The following is a 16157-nucleotide window of genomic DNA, read 5'->3' as shown; positions in this document are numbered from 1 at the left end:
ATAGAAAATTTTCTGACTAGGGCAAATCTGACAAATGTTTACCGTGCTAATGTGCCATAGCTCAGCCAGGTGCATTCAGTGAGAGCACAATATGCAAGTAGCATTCTAAAGAGATCTGCAAAAAATGCAAGGTCTTCAGCAGCTCTTCGAGGATCCCATCCCCCTCTCTGCCTCCTCCATGGAACCATCCCATGGAGGTTGAACAGTTTAACTCCATTTGCCCCTCCTGCTGTTTGTGCTTTCGTTGTATACTTCTGTTCTACATCTCCACAAGACATTATTATTGTCACTTATTTACAAAATAACATATAAATATAAAGGTGTATGTACCTGGGTATATGTACATGTATATATTAGACACACACACACTTTAAGTGCTCTTTGTTCTTTCCTGCAGTTGTGTTCTTTTTTTTTGGGGGGGGGGCAAGTTTTTATATTGGTAAAGTTCTGTACTACTAGAAATATAAGATTTGAAAAGAAAAGTGAGACTTGAGGATCATCTGTGGAGCTTATCCTCATTCTCCTGCTGACGCATTATGTGTTTATAATTTGAGAACTGCAGATAAATACAAACTGGTCTTCTCCATACTTGCTCACTAAGGAATTCCTCATTTCTAGGAAACGTCTATTTCAAGGAAAGGAAACAAACAAAAACACCTAGTGCACTAGATGATTAAAAGGTACACATTTTATAGCCTGAGTTCGAGAAAAAAATTACCCAAGAAACGGCCTTTTTCCCTAGGAGCCAGCTTCTACTAGGGGAGTCTAGGGTTCTCTAGGCAAAGAAAAAAAACTTGCCAGTTTAAACAGAATAACAGAAACGTTCAGCCAATCAAATATACAGAACTCATCACTTGCAGTGAGGAATGAAAGGCCTGTATCAACAGAAAAAATAAATGGCACCGGCAACGTCTGCAACAGAAAACAAACAGGAAATCCTTTAAAAAGCCAAAATTGCAAAGACAGATGAACAGGGTATGAAATTACACGCCGGGCAATGCACCTGTTAAAGGAAAAGAGGCGCACACCAAGTCTGAAGTCTTAAGAATTCGGTGTTTAACACTACTTCTGCATGCTGCCCAGCAGAAAACTCGGGTCCTGGCTTAATCCACAACGCACACTTCATTTAAGGAGGTGAACTGCTTGGTCTGACTCAGTTTCTTATTCTGTAAAATGAATGCAACACAGCTGTCGTGAGTCCCCAAAGAATTCTGCACAAACGCTTTGTAACTCCAAAGTGCTGTGCAAATCAGAGCAGCCCTTCTCTCCTTCACATTCGTTGGACTTAGAATTTCAGAAGTTTAGCTGAAAATATAGACGACTCGGAAGCAAGGGACTGAGAGTGGCCCACACAGGTGGAAAGAAATGCAGAAACTGGAGCACCTCATACAAACCGCAAGAGACCACGTTCACGTGCACACGTTATCAGTGACAGAAAACGCCACCGGTAGCAACTGTAAACCACTGAGAGGACCAGCAACGACATGTGTCCAAATCCAGCCGGCAGCACAGCCTCGTCGGCGGCAATGCCTTAAACACAGCTCCCCGCACTCCGCGGCCTAACAAGATCCACTTTTTCCAAAAAGTTTAGCAACTTGCCAAGTACACTGGCGTAGTTCACCTTTTTTAAATGCTAAGCAAACATGCAGGGGAGTTGAGACAATCAAGGGAATGTTCAGCCTTCCTCAAAAATAAGATCCAGGAAATTCACGTTTTGCTTGAACAGTTTCATGTCTAAAACTGATCACAAACCTCTGTTTGATGTTGTTTTCTCGCTGCTGGCCAATGAGCCCGGGAAAGAGAACCAATTCTTTCAAACAGGGAGGGCTCTCTGCACTCTTCAGCTAAACCAGCGAGGCTTTACCACCGTCACGTTTAAAATAATGAGGAGGATGCCTCCATAGAGTTTACCGGGCTGCGCTAATCACGAGGGGCCTCGGGCGCCCAGGGCGGATCCCAGCGCCGGTGGCCGCGGGACCGGACCCCCTCCCCGGGACGCGGCCGCGGGACAGGACGCCCCCCAGAACCCCTGCCCGGGACGCAGCTGCGGGACAGGACGCCCCCCAGACCCCTGCCCGGGACGCAGCTGCGGGACAGGACGCCCCCCAGAACCCCTGCCCGGGACGCGGCCGCGGGACACGAAGCTCCCCCCTCCCCAGGAACCCCTCCCCAGAGCGCGGGCCTCGCCGCCGTCTCGCAGCACCCGCCGCGCTCACCGCGGGCCGGGAGCCCCCTCAGGCCGACTGGCCCCCGCCCGCCGCCCGGCCTCCCTCCGGCCCGCGCCGCCCGCCGCGCTCACCGCGTTTTTCTTCTGCACCATCTTGTCCATCTTCTTGGCAATGCGGACCACCTCGTCCTCCATGGCCCTGGCAGGCCTGCCCCGCGCCGGGCCGCGGGGGACGGGAAACGAGCGGAGCTGGCCGGGCGGCAGGTAAGCCCAGGCGTCGGCGAGGGCCCTCACCAGGCGTCACCGAGGCGCTTCTTCACTCACGACGACTGCGACGGCGGGGGCGGCGGCGGCGGCGGCGCTCCTCCCACGCAGGCAGCGCCAATCGAGCTCCCAGCTCGCGGCGGCGACGGCGGCGGCGCTCCTCCCACGCAGGCAGCGCCAATCGAGCTCCCAGCTCGCGGCGGCGACGGCGGCGGCGCTCCTCCCCCGCAGGCAGCGCCAATCGAGCTCCCAGCTCGCGGCCGCGGCGGCGGCGGCGCTCCTCCCCCGCAAGCAGCGCCAATCCAGCTCGCGGCGGCGGCGGCGGCGGCGCTCCTCCCCCGCAGGCAGTGCCAAGCGAGCTCCCAGCTCGCGGCGGCGGCGCTCCTCCCCCGCAGGGAGCGCCAGTCGAGCTCCCAGCTCGCGGCGGCGGCGGCGGCGCTCCTCCCCCGCAGGCAGCGCCAACCGAGCTCCCAGCTCGCGGCGGCGACGGCGGCGGCGCTCCTCCCACGCAGGCAGCGCCAATCGAGCTCCCAGCTCGCGGCGGCGGCGCTCCTCCCCCGCAGGCAGCGCCAATCGAGCTCCCAGCTCGTGGCGGCGGCAGCGGCGGCGGCGGCGGCGCTCCTCCCCCGCAGGGCAGCGCCAATCGAGCTCCCAGTTCGCGGCGGCGGCGGCGGCGCTCCTCCCCCGCAGGCAGCGCCAAACGAGCTCCCAGCTCGCGGCGGCGGCGGCGGCGGCGCTCCTCCCCCGCAGGCAGCGCCAATCCAGCTCGCGGCGGCGGCGGCGACGGCGGCGCTCCTCCCCCGCAGGCAGTGCCAAGCGAGCTCCCAGCTCGCGGCGGCGGCGCTCCTCCCCCGCAGGCAGCGCCAAGCGAGCTCCCAGCTCGCGGCGGCGACGGCGGCGGCGCTCCTCCCCCACAGGCAGCGCCAATCGAGCTCCCAGCTCGCGGCGGCGGCGGCGGCGGCGCTCCTCCCCCGCAGGGAGCGCCAGTCGAGCTCGCGGCGGCGGCGGCGGCGGCGGCGGCGCTCCTCCCCCGCAGGCAGCGCCAATGGAGCTCCCAGCTCGCGGCGGCGGCGGCGGCGGCGCTCCTCCCCCGCAGGCAGCGCCAAACGAGCTCCCAGCTCGCGGCGGCGGCCGCGGCGGCGCTCCTCCCCCGCAGGCAGCGCCAATCAAGCTCGCGGCGGCGGCGGCGGCGGCGGCGCTCCTCCCCCGCAGGGAGCGCCAATCGAGCTCCCAGCTCGCGGCGGCGGCGGCGCTCCTCCCCCGCAGGCAGCGCCAATCGCGCTCCCAGCTCTGTTCTTTTGTTTTTTTTTTTTTGAATTCTGAGATTTTTCATTTGAAGTAAATCTTAAAGCTATTAAATTCACAAATATGCTAATTTAAATACCCAATTCTATTATCTAAAACACACATTGCAAACATACAAATATCTATTCTCTCCACATGTCAGAGCCCATTCATTTCATGGTTTGGAAATGGGGAGAATAGATCCCCTTAAACTGCAAGTCAGCAGGTGTTTCTTTACAGTTAACTTTAGCAAAATTCATACAAAATATTAATGAACAATGATCTTCTTTACTTGTTAACTCACAAGGAAACACCTTCAAAACTGCATTTTGTTAAAGTTTCTGTACTAAAATGTAGAAAAACTGAACTACACAAATATTGAAAAGTTTAAAATTCCTTAATTTTTTATTCCTGGTACCACTACCACAATTTACAGGGCAATATACCTGATGTAATGAAAAGAAAAAGACAAAGCTACAACAGATAAAAGACCTCAGGAATGTACATCTAATTGACCCTCCGTTGCATGAATCAATAGCTGCACTTTTTGCAAACTGTGGCTAGGACAGTCCTGAACAAGAAGGGTTTCCTGTTTAAGCTGCAGTAACTTTTCTGACTATGGATCATCGTTCCTTCTGCGGCAGGTTTTTACAGTTCCTCTAATGCATTTGGGACGACTGTCTCAAAGTAACCTGCAGCTTTCCTGACAACTCCTCGCTCTCTCTCCTGCTAAGAACTGTAGCCCTTTTCTTCTGAGTTTTGAGAACCTTCTGCTACCATATCCACCACTTCCACCACCAGATCCATAACCACCACCATAGGGACTTCCCGAGCTTCTTCCACCAAAACTGCCCCCCTTCATGGGTCCATAATTTGATTGCTGTTGTCCACTATAATTTCCAAAATCATTATAGCTCCCACCACCACCACCATAGTTACCTCCAAAATTTCCTCCTTCATTGTAAGCATCATATCCTCCACCACCGCCACCATATCCACCATCTTGGTTTCCATATCCTGGTCCACCACCACCATAGCCTCCTCTACTACTGTAACCAGGACCACCACCATCGTTACCACCGTCGCCTCCAAATCCGTTTTATCCACCATCACCTCCTCCATAACTACCTCTGCTGCCACCACCTCCACCACCATAGCCTCCTCTTCCACCAAAGTTTCCACCACGGCCAAAGTTACCTCCACCACCTCCAAAGTTTCCTCCACGACCCATAAAGTTGCCAGATCCACCTCCACGACCTCTCTGTGATCCAGCAGATTGCATTTCTTGTTTAGAAAGGGCCTTTTTCACTTACAATTATGCCCATTAATAGTGTGGTATTTCTGAACAACAATTTTATCAACTGTATCATGATCATCAAAAGTTACAAAAGCAAATCCTCTCTTTTTTCCACTCTGCCTGTCTTCCATAACTCCTATGGTTTCAATCTTGCCATACTTTTCAAAGTAGTCTCTCGAATTACATTCTTCTGTATCTTCTTTAATACCACCAACAAAAATTTTCTTCACTGTTAGACGGGCACCAGGCTTTACAGAATCCTCTCTAGAAACAGCTCTCTTTGGTTCCACTACACGCCCATCAACCTTGTGTGGTCGAGCACACATTGCTGCATCCACCTCTTCAACCCAAGAGTAAGTCACAAAACCAAAGCCCCTGGAACGGTTTGTCTGGGGGTCTCTCATCACCACACAATCTGTAAGTGTGCCCCATTTCTCAAAATGTTCTCTTAAGCTATCGTCTGTAGTTTCAAAGCTCAGACCACCAATAAACAGTTTTCTCAACTGTTCTGGTTCCTTTGGATCATGGCCCTCCTCCCCCCGGCGGCGGCGGCGGCCGGAGTCGGGCTGGGGGCGACCGGGCGGCGGTTTTACCTCCGTTTTGAGACCGGACTCGCCTCTTCCAACTCGAGTTCAATATGGGACCGAGAGCCCAGCTCTGTTCTATGTTGGGCCATTTTACTTCAGCCCAAAAAAATTTCTTCTAGTATTCCCTAAGGTCTGCTGGGGATCAGTTTTCTTATTTTTCATTTATCTGTATTTGATTTTTTAAAATTGATTCCAATTTTCTGTTGAGATTCTCCATATTTTAATCTATTAATCCCCATCTTTTACTCTCAATATAGTCATTTTAAAGTTCTGTGCTAACTCCAGAATCTGAATTCCCTCTAAATCAATTTTTCTTGGTTTTTTTTTTTTTTTTTTTTTTTGTCTTAAGTTTTAGTCACTTTTTCCTGCTTCAGGAATTTCATAATTTTTGATTGTGTGCTGGACGTGGTGAATAAAAAATTCATAGAGACTGAAGATGCTATTACTTTGCACCAGAGAAGATTTACCCTTTTCTCTGTTAATCAGAGTGGCTGATCATTTCAGTCATTTCAGGAATTTTACTAGGTCAGAACTGGGTTGGAGCTTTAGTTGTCTCATCCTACCTATGATTTTTCCTAATTTGTGGCCTCCCTGGATTTTTGCTGTGAGCCTGACAGGTCTTTGATTCTTCAATAAATACAGTCAGTTATTGACTTCAGTCTTTCAGATGTTTGAATTCAGCTCTTTAGGCTCTCAGTTCTCACAGCTTCAGAGTATGGCAAATGTAAGGAGAGACCAGCTATGTATTTGTTGCCGTTACACTTTCTCAGTGAAAATTTGTCTCATAAACACTGAAACATTGCAGATGACTTCACTTTTTCTGACTCAGCCCCCTTCTTGGGGATGGCACTTCTGGGTTTTTACTGTGAGTCTGGTAGGTCTCTAATTCCTCACTTTGGAAAGTTCTCTCCCTCAGGCATTAGGTATTTAGCTTCCTGCTTTATATAGGTTCAAAAACTGGCAAATGTCTTGAAGAGGAGACCTAATGATTGTCACAGGCCCCTTTATCTAGCGGGATTTGGTTTGTTAGTGCCATGACTGTGCAGGAAATTTCACTCTGCTTTCTTGGCTCAGTCCCCCATCATCCTATACCACCCTGACACTAAGGAAATGTCCTGTGGGGGAAATCGGCTTGACATTCTGCTAGATTTCACTCCATCATGCCAGCAAATGAGTTCATCAAAAGATATGGTGATTTCTCTTTTCCAGTGGAGTATGTCTCCCTACACCAAACCCCTGCTCCAAATCTCTAAATGTCCCTCTCTAGCATATTAGTTGATATTGTTTCTTGATTGCTTCCTTAGCTCGATGATCTTTTATTCAAGTTTGTTTGCTCGTTGCAGCAGGAGTGATGGCCTGTGCCTACCTAGTGCAGGCATATTATTATGGAGATATGGCTTTGGTCCCAGACACCACAATAAGGAGAATATCATAAGAAAGCAAGTCACACGAGTTGTTTGGTTTCCCAGTGCATGTAAAAGTTATGTTTATGCTATACTGTAGTCTATTAAGTGTGCAATAGCATTATGTCTAAAAAAAGTACATATCTTAATTTGAAAGTAGACTTTAAGAATGCTACCCATCATCTGAGCCTTCAGCAAGCTGTAATCTTTTTGCAATAGTAACATCAAAGATCACTGATCACAGATCATGTAACAAGTATAATAGTGAAAAAGTTTGAAATATTGTGAGACTTACCAAAACATGACATAGAGACACGAAGTGAGCAAATGCTGTTGGAAAAATGGCACCACCAGTAGAGCTGCTTGACACAGGGTTGCCACAAACCTTCAATTTGTAAAAAAAAAAAAAAAAAAAAAAAAAAAAAAAAAAAAGCATTATCTGCAAGGTACAATAAAGTGAAGTGCAATAAAGTGAGGTATGCCTATACATCCTGCCTCAAAGCAGAAATCCTATTTAGATCACCTTTAATTTCTCTCTATGATATATCAATAGTTTTCTATTCTAATAGGGTTCTTACATTTTTTATTACACTTATTATTAGGTATATGATGTTTTGATGATAATGTAGATGGCATATTTTTTAGTTTTTAATTTTATAACTTTTCAGACACAGAAAAATGTTAGTGGAATTTTTTAATGTTTGGTCTCTTATCTGGCAACTCTTCTAAAAACTAACTGATATTCTAATAAGTTATCTGTAGATGGTTTTGGATTTTCTGTATCCTTAATTATATCAACTATGGAAAGTGACAGTATGATTTCTTCCTTTCTTAGCCTTATATTTCTGATTTCTTTTTCCTGCCTTACTGCTAATGCCATTTAATACTTTTACTAATAGGTTGAATAGAAAAGGTAAGAGTTGGCATTCTTATTTTGTTCCTAATCTTACAGTGGACGTTCTCCACATTTCACTATAAATAGGATGGTGGCTCTAAAGTTTTTTGTAGTTTCCCTTTGCTATGAGTTTTTAATCATACATAATTATTGAATTTTATCAAATGCTTTATCTGACTATACTGATATGATCATATACATTTTCTCCTTTATTTTATGGATGTGGTGCATGACATTTATTGATATTTGAATGTTAACTCACCTTGCATTTCTGGAGTAAAACAACTTGGTAGGAATTCACACACACACACACACACACACACACACACACACACACATTCACTCACTCACACACTCTACATTTGATTGTCTAACATTTTGTGTATGATTTTTGCTTCTGTATACATAAGGGAGATGGGCCTATTTTCTTTTCTCATAATTGTCCTTTTAATTAGTGAATAGTATATAGAGGGTAGAGATTTAAAAGACCTTTTAAAAGGTCTTCTTCTTCTGTGATATAATACAATACAGTATTACTCCATTTTTTAAAAATGACCTTTTTCATTTTCAAATAATTTCAAATCTGCAGAAAAGATACAAACAGAGTTCCCTTTACCTCTCTCCCAGTTTTTCCTATTGCTAACATCTTATACTACCATAGTATATTTTTCAAAATTAAAAAGCCAACATTTATACATTACTATTAACTAAACTTAAGACTTTTTTTGGATTTCACCAGTTTTCCTGTTAATGACCTTTTTCTGTTCTAGGACCCAATCCAGTATATCACATTCCACTTAGTTAGTTGTCATGTCTCCTTAGTCTTCTCTGGTCTATGACAGTTCCTCATTCCTTCCTTGTTTTTCATGATTTTGACAGTCTTGAGGAATATTTGTCTGATATTTTGTAGAATTGTTCTCAGTCTGGGTTTGGCTGATGTTTTTCTCATGATTCGACTGGAGTTATAGGTTTTGACAAAGAATACCGCAGAAGCGAAGTAACCGTCTCATCACATCATAACAGAGAGTATGTAGTGTCTCCGTGACATCACTGGTGATGTGAAACATCATCACTTGCATAACATGGTGTTTGCTTGGTTTCTCCACTGTAAAGTTACTTTTTCTCCCATTTTATACTGTCTCTGGAATTCAATCATTAAGGCCAGCCCAGGACTGGACTTAAGGGGAAGATTAAGCTTCACCTCCACCTCCTTGGGGAGGAGATGGATGCCGGGGGGGGGCGGGGGGGAGGTTACCTACATATGGAATTCTTCTGTTGGCAAGATTTGTCTTCTCCCTCCCTCCTATTATTTATTTATTTATACACTCATTTATTTACTCCATTATGTTTTAATATGGATTCTTTATAATCTATATACATAATTACAACCTTAAAAACCTCTGGTTCCCCCACTGACATATAAACTTTTTGAGGAAAGGCTCTGTTTCTTTTTTATTTTTGTACACTCTATGCGTTTAGCATAGTCCCCTAATTTATAGTGGACTTCCAGTAATTATTTTTTAATGGATATCTTTCCACTTCAACTGAAAAGTACCCTTTCCTTATATAATAGCATTCTAAATCCAAAATAAAAGTAGATTTTAAAATAAGTAAAAGTAAACTCATGCATGATCACCCTGTAATAAGTATGTAAAAAAGCACAGGGTACTGCAGAAATAACTTAACCATTTGAGTTGGATGTGTCTCCAAAAAATATTGAAGCCACATTTGGAAAGAAATTACAGTATTTGATAAGCCAAGGATATGACCTGCTGTGTGCTTTCTCTTTTTTGTTCAGATCACCAAAGGAGATTAAGACCCCGTTTTCTCCCTTCTCTGGAAAATTATCATCTGATGCAGTCACTCAGATAACAACAGAGAGTCCAGGAAAAACCATGTTTTCATCTGAGATTTTTGTTAATGCTGAAGATCGTGGACATGATATTCCAGACCTCAGTACACAGAAGTTGGGCAAAGTTCCTGTCAAGTTTGCTTCATCATCTTCAGTCCAACAGATTACTGTTCTTCATGGCACAGATGGTAAGAGAATTTTAGGTCACATTACCAACTTTTGTGTGTCATTAACTAAGAAATTTCTTGATTGGGTCTTTCTAGTTAGAAAACCTAATTTTAATTTTAAGCATTAGGTTGTACATGATTAAAACATCTTTTATTTACATAGCTATGAAGAGAATATAATTTATTATGTTTTTACTTCAATTTCTAGTGAAGTTAACAACCTATGTGAAACTCATGCTACTTGTGGCTGACGTATTTTCAACTCATAATACTTGTCATAAGAATGCAAGTAGTTCATGAAAACATAAAAACTATAGAGGTTCAATTTTAGGGAGGTAGATAACTATTTGGCATTGTTTCTTTTACTATTGTTTTGCATGATACAGTGAACAGATAGCAAACACAATACCAGTCTATTTCTTGCTCAAGAAACGTTGAGCAGGGACCCAGGTTGACTGTGACTCTGCTTTCTTTAAAACATGGAACCTTGGATTCATCATCATAGTCAACTGGAAGGGACGAAAAGCATGGAGGAGCACATGTTGGGAGGCTTTTATGGGCTAGGCCTAGGTGTGGCCCACATCACTTTCCACTGACTAGGAATAGTTTAGCTGTGCTTTCCAGGATGAAGAAGAAATGAGTTTTGGTGAACAGCTAGCAATTTCTACCATAAGGTCTACATTTAGAGTGTTCCTATGCTATCATGACAGTGATATTTTTATAGTGCTTATACTATATAACATTCAAAATTATAGCAAGTTATTTTCTTTTTCAGACCAGTAACTGGAAATTTAAGTTCCCATTCTACCTCCAAATGAGGGTGGGAACTTTCAATTACTAATTTTAAAGTATTCAACAGTTTGTACAAATCTATTCAAAATATATTTTAAGTTTTCCTACTTGTGCAAAAAGTTTACCTGTCTGTAGGTATAAATGGAATATGCCTAAATGTATAAAGAAAATTGCTTAGTTCCACATGTAAATTGCACTGAATTTAATTTGAATAAATACATTTATATGTTGAAATGGTTATATTTCTTTTCTTTTTTTTTTTTTTACTTTTATTTATTTTATTTTTGGCTGTGTTGGGTCTTCATCGCTGCGTGCAGCCTTTCTCTAGTTGCGGCGAGCGGGGGCTACTCTTCGTTGCGGTGCACGGGCTTCTCATTGCGGTGGCTTCTCTTGTGGTGGAGCACGGGCTCTAGGCGCGTGGGCTTCGGTGCATGGGCTCAGTAGTTGTGGCTCGCGGGCTCTAGAGCGCAGGCTCAGTAGTTGTGGCACATGGGCTTAGTTGCTCCGCGGCATGGGGGATCTTCCCGGACCAGGGCTGGCACCCGTGTCCCCTGCATTGGCAGGCGGATTCTTAACCACTGCGCTATCAGGGAAACCCGAGATGGTTATATATCTTATACATTTTTATTGTGATATAAAATTATGCCCCCCAAATGTATAGTCTAATCAATATCACACAGAACACCTTTAATGTGTCAGTTACCTATTGCCACCGTGATACTGTATAAGAACCTCGAAAATCTCAGTGCTTCGTAACAACAGACATTTGCTTTCCTCACTCATGGGCTTATGAGTCAGTTGGAGTTTGGCATCAGGATGCAAAAACGGTTTGGGTCTGTTCCACATGCCTTGTACTGAAACCCAGGCTACTCTGGGTATGCTGTTTTCATGTTGGTGGCAGAGCACAGGAGAGGAAATCCAACTGTGAAAGTGTATTTTATACCTCTTCTGACATCAAATGGATCGGTCTACATAGAGCCCACAGTTCACGGTCTTACCTTTACATACAGGTACTTGGTAGAAAAGACTCCTTTAAAAGAGAAATATTATTTGGTTTAATAATAAAAGATTTTTAACTCTGTGGATTCAGAAGTAAAATTTTAAAAATATTTTAAAAGTATACAGAATAGCATGTTGAATTTATGACTATGTGTCCACTGCTCTGAATTAACAAATTAAGAGTAATATGCTATATGTTTATATTTAGTTCCATTTGCAAGTTTTTTGAAGGAATAAAGTTTATGGTTGGACTTTCTTCTTTACCCTTCTGCAGTCCTTTCTTTCTCTCCCAGGAACAACCATTATTTGCTGAATAGTCGCTTCTTCCCCCAGAGATAGGCAGTCCAAAGTAACTTTAAGACTTCTGCATCCAAACAGAAAGTTGTTGAGAATTTCAAAAAGCCACTTATCTTGCCTCTGAATTCTCCATCTCCACATGGTAGCCATTCTTGCCCTGGGTCCATTGTAATTCTGCCCAATTGTTGTTGTCCATTTTCTGCAAACTTTGAACTAAATGGTAAATTTAACCATCACCACCAAGCTTTATATACACTGGTGGAGGAAGAAAACTACTAAGTCAATATTCTAACAATAATGACTACAGCAACGTCCAAAGAGAAGTAGAGGCTACAGCCTATTTTTCCTGTTATTTAAATTCTTCCAGCCTCTATACATTTCTTCATTCTCCTTGAATTCAGCCAGGTTCTCATTGGCTGGGGCTTTGCCTGATAGGTTGGTACAAGTATTCCTAAGTAGTCTAAGGCTTTGCTAGCCCTGCATAGGTTTAAGGTCATTTTTTGTTAATTTCTATGACCAGGCTTGGTAAAGTGGTCCCCTAGGTGTAAGCCATACTCCTACTGACTTTCTTCTTTTAAGGTAACCTTATTTCTCCCTGATAGTTAAGGTCAATTGTAGTTTTAGTCAACACTATGGCATCCTATTCCCTGTATTGTTTCAGTGACATAAAGAATGTAAAATGACTAGATGGCTCCTGTCTCCCGGTAGAAGTGCCCCTCCCTTATTTCTAAGATCTTCCATCAAACAAAGCAGAGTCACAGAGATAGAAAGCAAAAGATTTTAAAGGCTTCTGCCTTTGTTCCTAAATATATGCATTCTGTCTGTAGGATAGGCAAGTGCCATATGTGGTTCTGAGCACATGCCGTATTTGGCAAGCTAGCATTCCAGCCTCAGAAAGTGATGCCTCCCAGCTTGTGCCATGACAGTTATCAGTAAATTGTTCACTCGCTTTTTTGTTTTTGAGTTTACCATAGCTGTGGGTGATCAGGCTTGTGAGGAGAACAGTGACTCCCTTTAGGCATCAGCCTGTTGTCTCATTTCCTTCACTATGAAGTCAGTTCCTTGGTTGGAAGCAGGGTACTAGTAATATGGATTCCATGTCAAATCATCAGAATGATGGAGTGGTCAAGGATGGTAACACAATTCTAAGTAATATAAAAGTTGTTATTGCGTCCAGAATGAAGGAGATCTCATTCTACTCTGGGACTATCAGACTCTGTCTAGAGTATTTTGATTTTTATAAACTAGACATGGGCAACTAGGAGTCCATCTAGAGGTGATTACAGGATGCAAGAGAAGACCATGGTCCATAAGGATAAACTGAAGAAGCTGTTGTGTTTAATCAGGAGAAGTGGTAGCTATCTACAAAATTCTATTTGAATGAGCAGTACAACCCCATGAATACTGAGGAGTAACCTAAACAAGAATTTTATAGGACTCATGTGATGGCAATACTAATCCTTTGTGTAGGCATAGAAAAGGAGAGTAGACTAAAAGGAGGGATGGGATATTTCTGAATGGGAAAATTGAATATTTAAAGATGTCATTTATTCCCAAATGAATTTAAACTCTAATGTAATTCTACTCAAAATTCTAATGGAATTGTTCTTTTGAACTTGTTTAATTGATCTTAAGTTTTTTCCGGAAGACTAATAAAGAAAATACTGGAAAAGAAGAGTAATGGGGAGGATAAATTTTAGCAGCAGCCGGTGGAGTGTTTTAATGGGATGCCTGGAAGTTGCAGACATTATTCTCACCCTTGACCTATGGGCCCAGACTTAGTCATATGTCCATACATGTCTGCAAGGGAGATTGGGAAATACAGTGTACAGATGAGCAGTATGTACCCAGCTAAATATCAAAATGCTGTTACAGAGAGAGAGAGAGTTTCTACCACATCATGAAAGAAAAACAAGTGTATAGAAAAAGATTTCAGGGACTTCCCTGGTGGCGCAGTGGTTAAGAATCCACCTGCCAGTGCAGGGGACACGGGTTCGAGCCCTGGTCCGGGAAGATCCCACATGCCGCAGAGCAACTAAGCCCGTGTGCCACAACTACTGAGCCTGTGCTCTAGAGCCTGCGAGCCACAACTACTGAGCCCATGCTCCACAACTACTGAAGCCTGCGTGCCTAGAGCCTGTGCTCCACAACAAGAGAAGCCACTGCAGTGAGAAGAGTGAGAAGCTCGCGCACCACAACGAACAGTAGCCCCCCCACACCGCAACTAGAGAAAGCCCGCGTGCAGCAATGAAGACCCAATGAAGCAAAAAAATAAGAAGAAGAAGAAAAAGATTTCATCTTCTATAATAATCAAATTACTACCATGTCACAGACATTTTAGAAAGAATTTTAGCAGTTAGTATTTAAAAAAAAGAAACTTTATAAATGACATAATTTTTCACTCTGAAATCAGAAAACTTATGTGAAATGGGGCAGCAGGGGAGAATGGGTATGCTATAAACAGGAAGTCTTTATTACAGAATTCTTTATTATTGAAAATTTAATCCAGCCTAAATTTTTAACATTATGAGAAGGGTTAAATACACTTAATGTGTAGTAGAATGATAAAAAATGTGACGATAGGAAATAAAATGAATATTTTATTATCAATGTAAAGTAGAAAAACTGAATTCCACATTATACATACTATACACAACTATGTAAACAAATAAGAAATACAGAGGAAAGACCTGTAGAAATACATTAAAATATTAATAATAGTTATCTTTGAGTGGTAAGACTTTGTCTTTTTTATTTCTGTGTATTTTTTTAATATTGAGAAGTTATACTTTTTTAATGGGAAACTTATTTTGAAAATCTGCCACATAGAAGAGAATTAGATTTACTTTCTATGACTCTGGAGGGAGAACCTTCAAAGATCAGTAGTAGGGGTTAACAACGACCAGGTTTGGGTTCAATATAAGATAAAGTGTTTCTTAGTTAGAGCCATCTAAATATGGAATAGATTGCTAGGAAGTCGTCTTCTCAATGAATCCTACCCTTACCACTCTATTTAAACTGCATCCTGCTGCAATTTCCCAAATACTTCTAATCTTCCTCAGCATTTTCTAATTTTTGGGGGGGGAGTGGCTGTTTTGGGTCTTTGTTGCTGCACACGGGCTTTCCCTAGCTGTGGTGAGTAGGGGCTACTCTTCGTTGTGGTGCATGGGTTTCTTATTGTGGTGGCTTCTCCTGTTGCAGAGCGTGGGCTCTAGGCGCACAGGCTTCAGTAGTTGCAGCACGAGGGCTCAGTACTCGCAGCACAAGGGCCCTAGAGCACGTGGGCTTCAGTAGTTGCGGCACATGGGCTCAGTAGTTGTGGCGCTCGGGCTCTAGGGCGGGCGGGCTTTGGTAGTTGTGGCACGCAGGCTCAGTAGTTGTGGTGCACAGGCTTAGTTGCTCCACAGCATGTGAGATCTTCCCAGACCAGGTATCGAACCCCTGTCCCCTGCATTGGCAGGCAGATTCTTAACCCACTGCACCACCAGGGAAGTCCCAGTATTTTCTAATTTTTTATGTCACTAATAATTTATAAAAATACTAGATGATTTACTTATTTAGTATGCTAATTGTTTACTGTCTATCTCCCTCTTCTAGAATGCTAGTTTACTGATACATTCCAAGAATCTTGACCACTGCTTGGCACATTAAAGGTGCTTAATATTTGTTCAGTTAATTAATAAATGTTTTCTTATTAATTATTCTGATCTTTATGTCCTTAGGCCAGCCTTTACTGTTGCCATATAAGCCTTCTGGTAGTACAAAGATGTACTATGTTCCCCAATTAAGACAAATTCCTTCATCTCTGGATTCCAAGTCAGACACCACCATTGAGAGCTCACACTCAGGTATTATGCAGAAATTATTCAAAATTTTATTTTTTGAAATTTTATTTGTGGATTGGCTGTTTAATTCTGGATGACATATGAAAGCTCAGTGCTCTTTAATCTTTAAGTGAAACATGGAGATTTTCATGACACAGGCTCTGGTTCAGATAGGTGAGTTATTTGGTCAGATGTATTGTGTACACTCAAACATTTGATAAATATTTGAAGAAAATTGTATGAACAGTTACTTGTTTGGGTTAGTGGACTCCATCTAGGACAAAGGTTTCCAAGTTTTCTCTGTTCACAGTCACCTTAGTGTTTGGGTG

The 16157-nt window shown here is 43.4% G+C and overlaps 1 pseudogene across 1 annotated transcript; it reads right to left on the bottom strand.

The window, feature by feature from the left end:
* Nucleotides 1-4523: 4523 nt before the first annotated feature.
* On the bottom strand, nucleotides 4524-5572 carry LOC309622147 (heterogeneous nuclear ribonucleoprotein A3 pseudogene; annotated as a pseudogene). The gene has a single exon. The product of its transcript is annotated as a heterogeneous nuclear ribonucleoprotein A3 pseudogene (transcript).
* Between the last annotated feature and the right edge of the window lie 10585 nt (nucleotides 5573-16157).

This window comes from Balaenoptera borealis (genome assembly GCF_965194805.1).
Source record: "Balaenoptera borealis genome assembly, contig: HAP1_SCAFFOLD_1629, whole genome shotgun sequence".
NCBI lineage: Eukaryota > Metazoa > Chordata > Mammalia > Artiodactyla > Balaenopteridae > Balaenoptera > Balaenoptera borealis.
The sequence above is the reverse complement of the archived record's forward strand: the minus strand, read 5'-3'. Positions and strand labels throughout refer to the sequence as shown.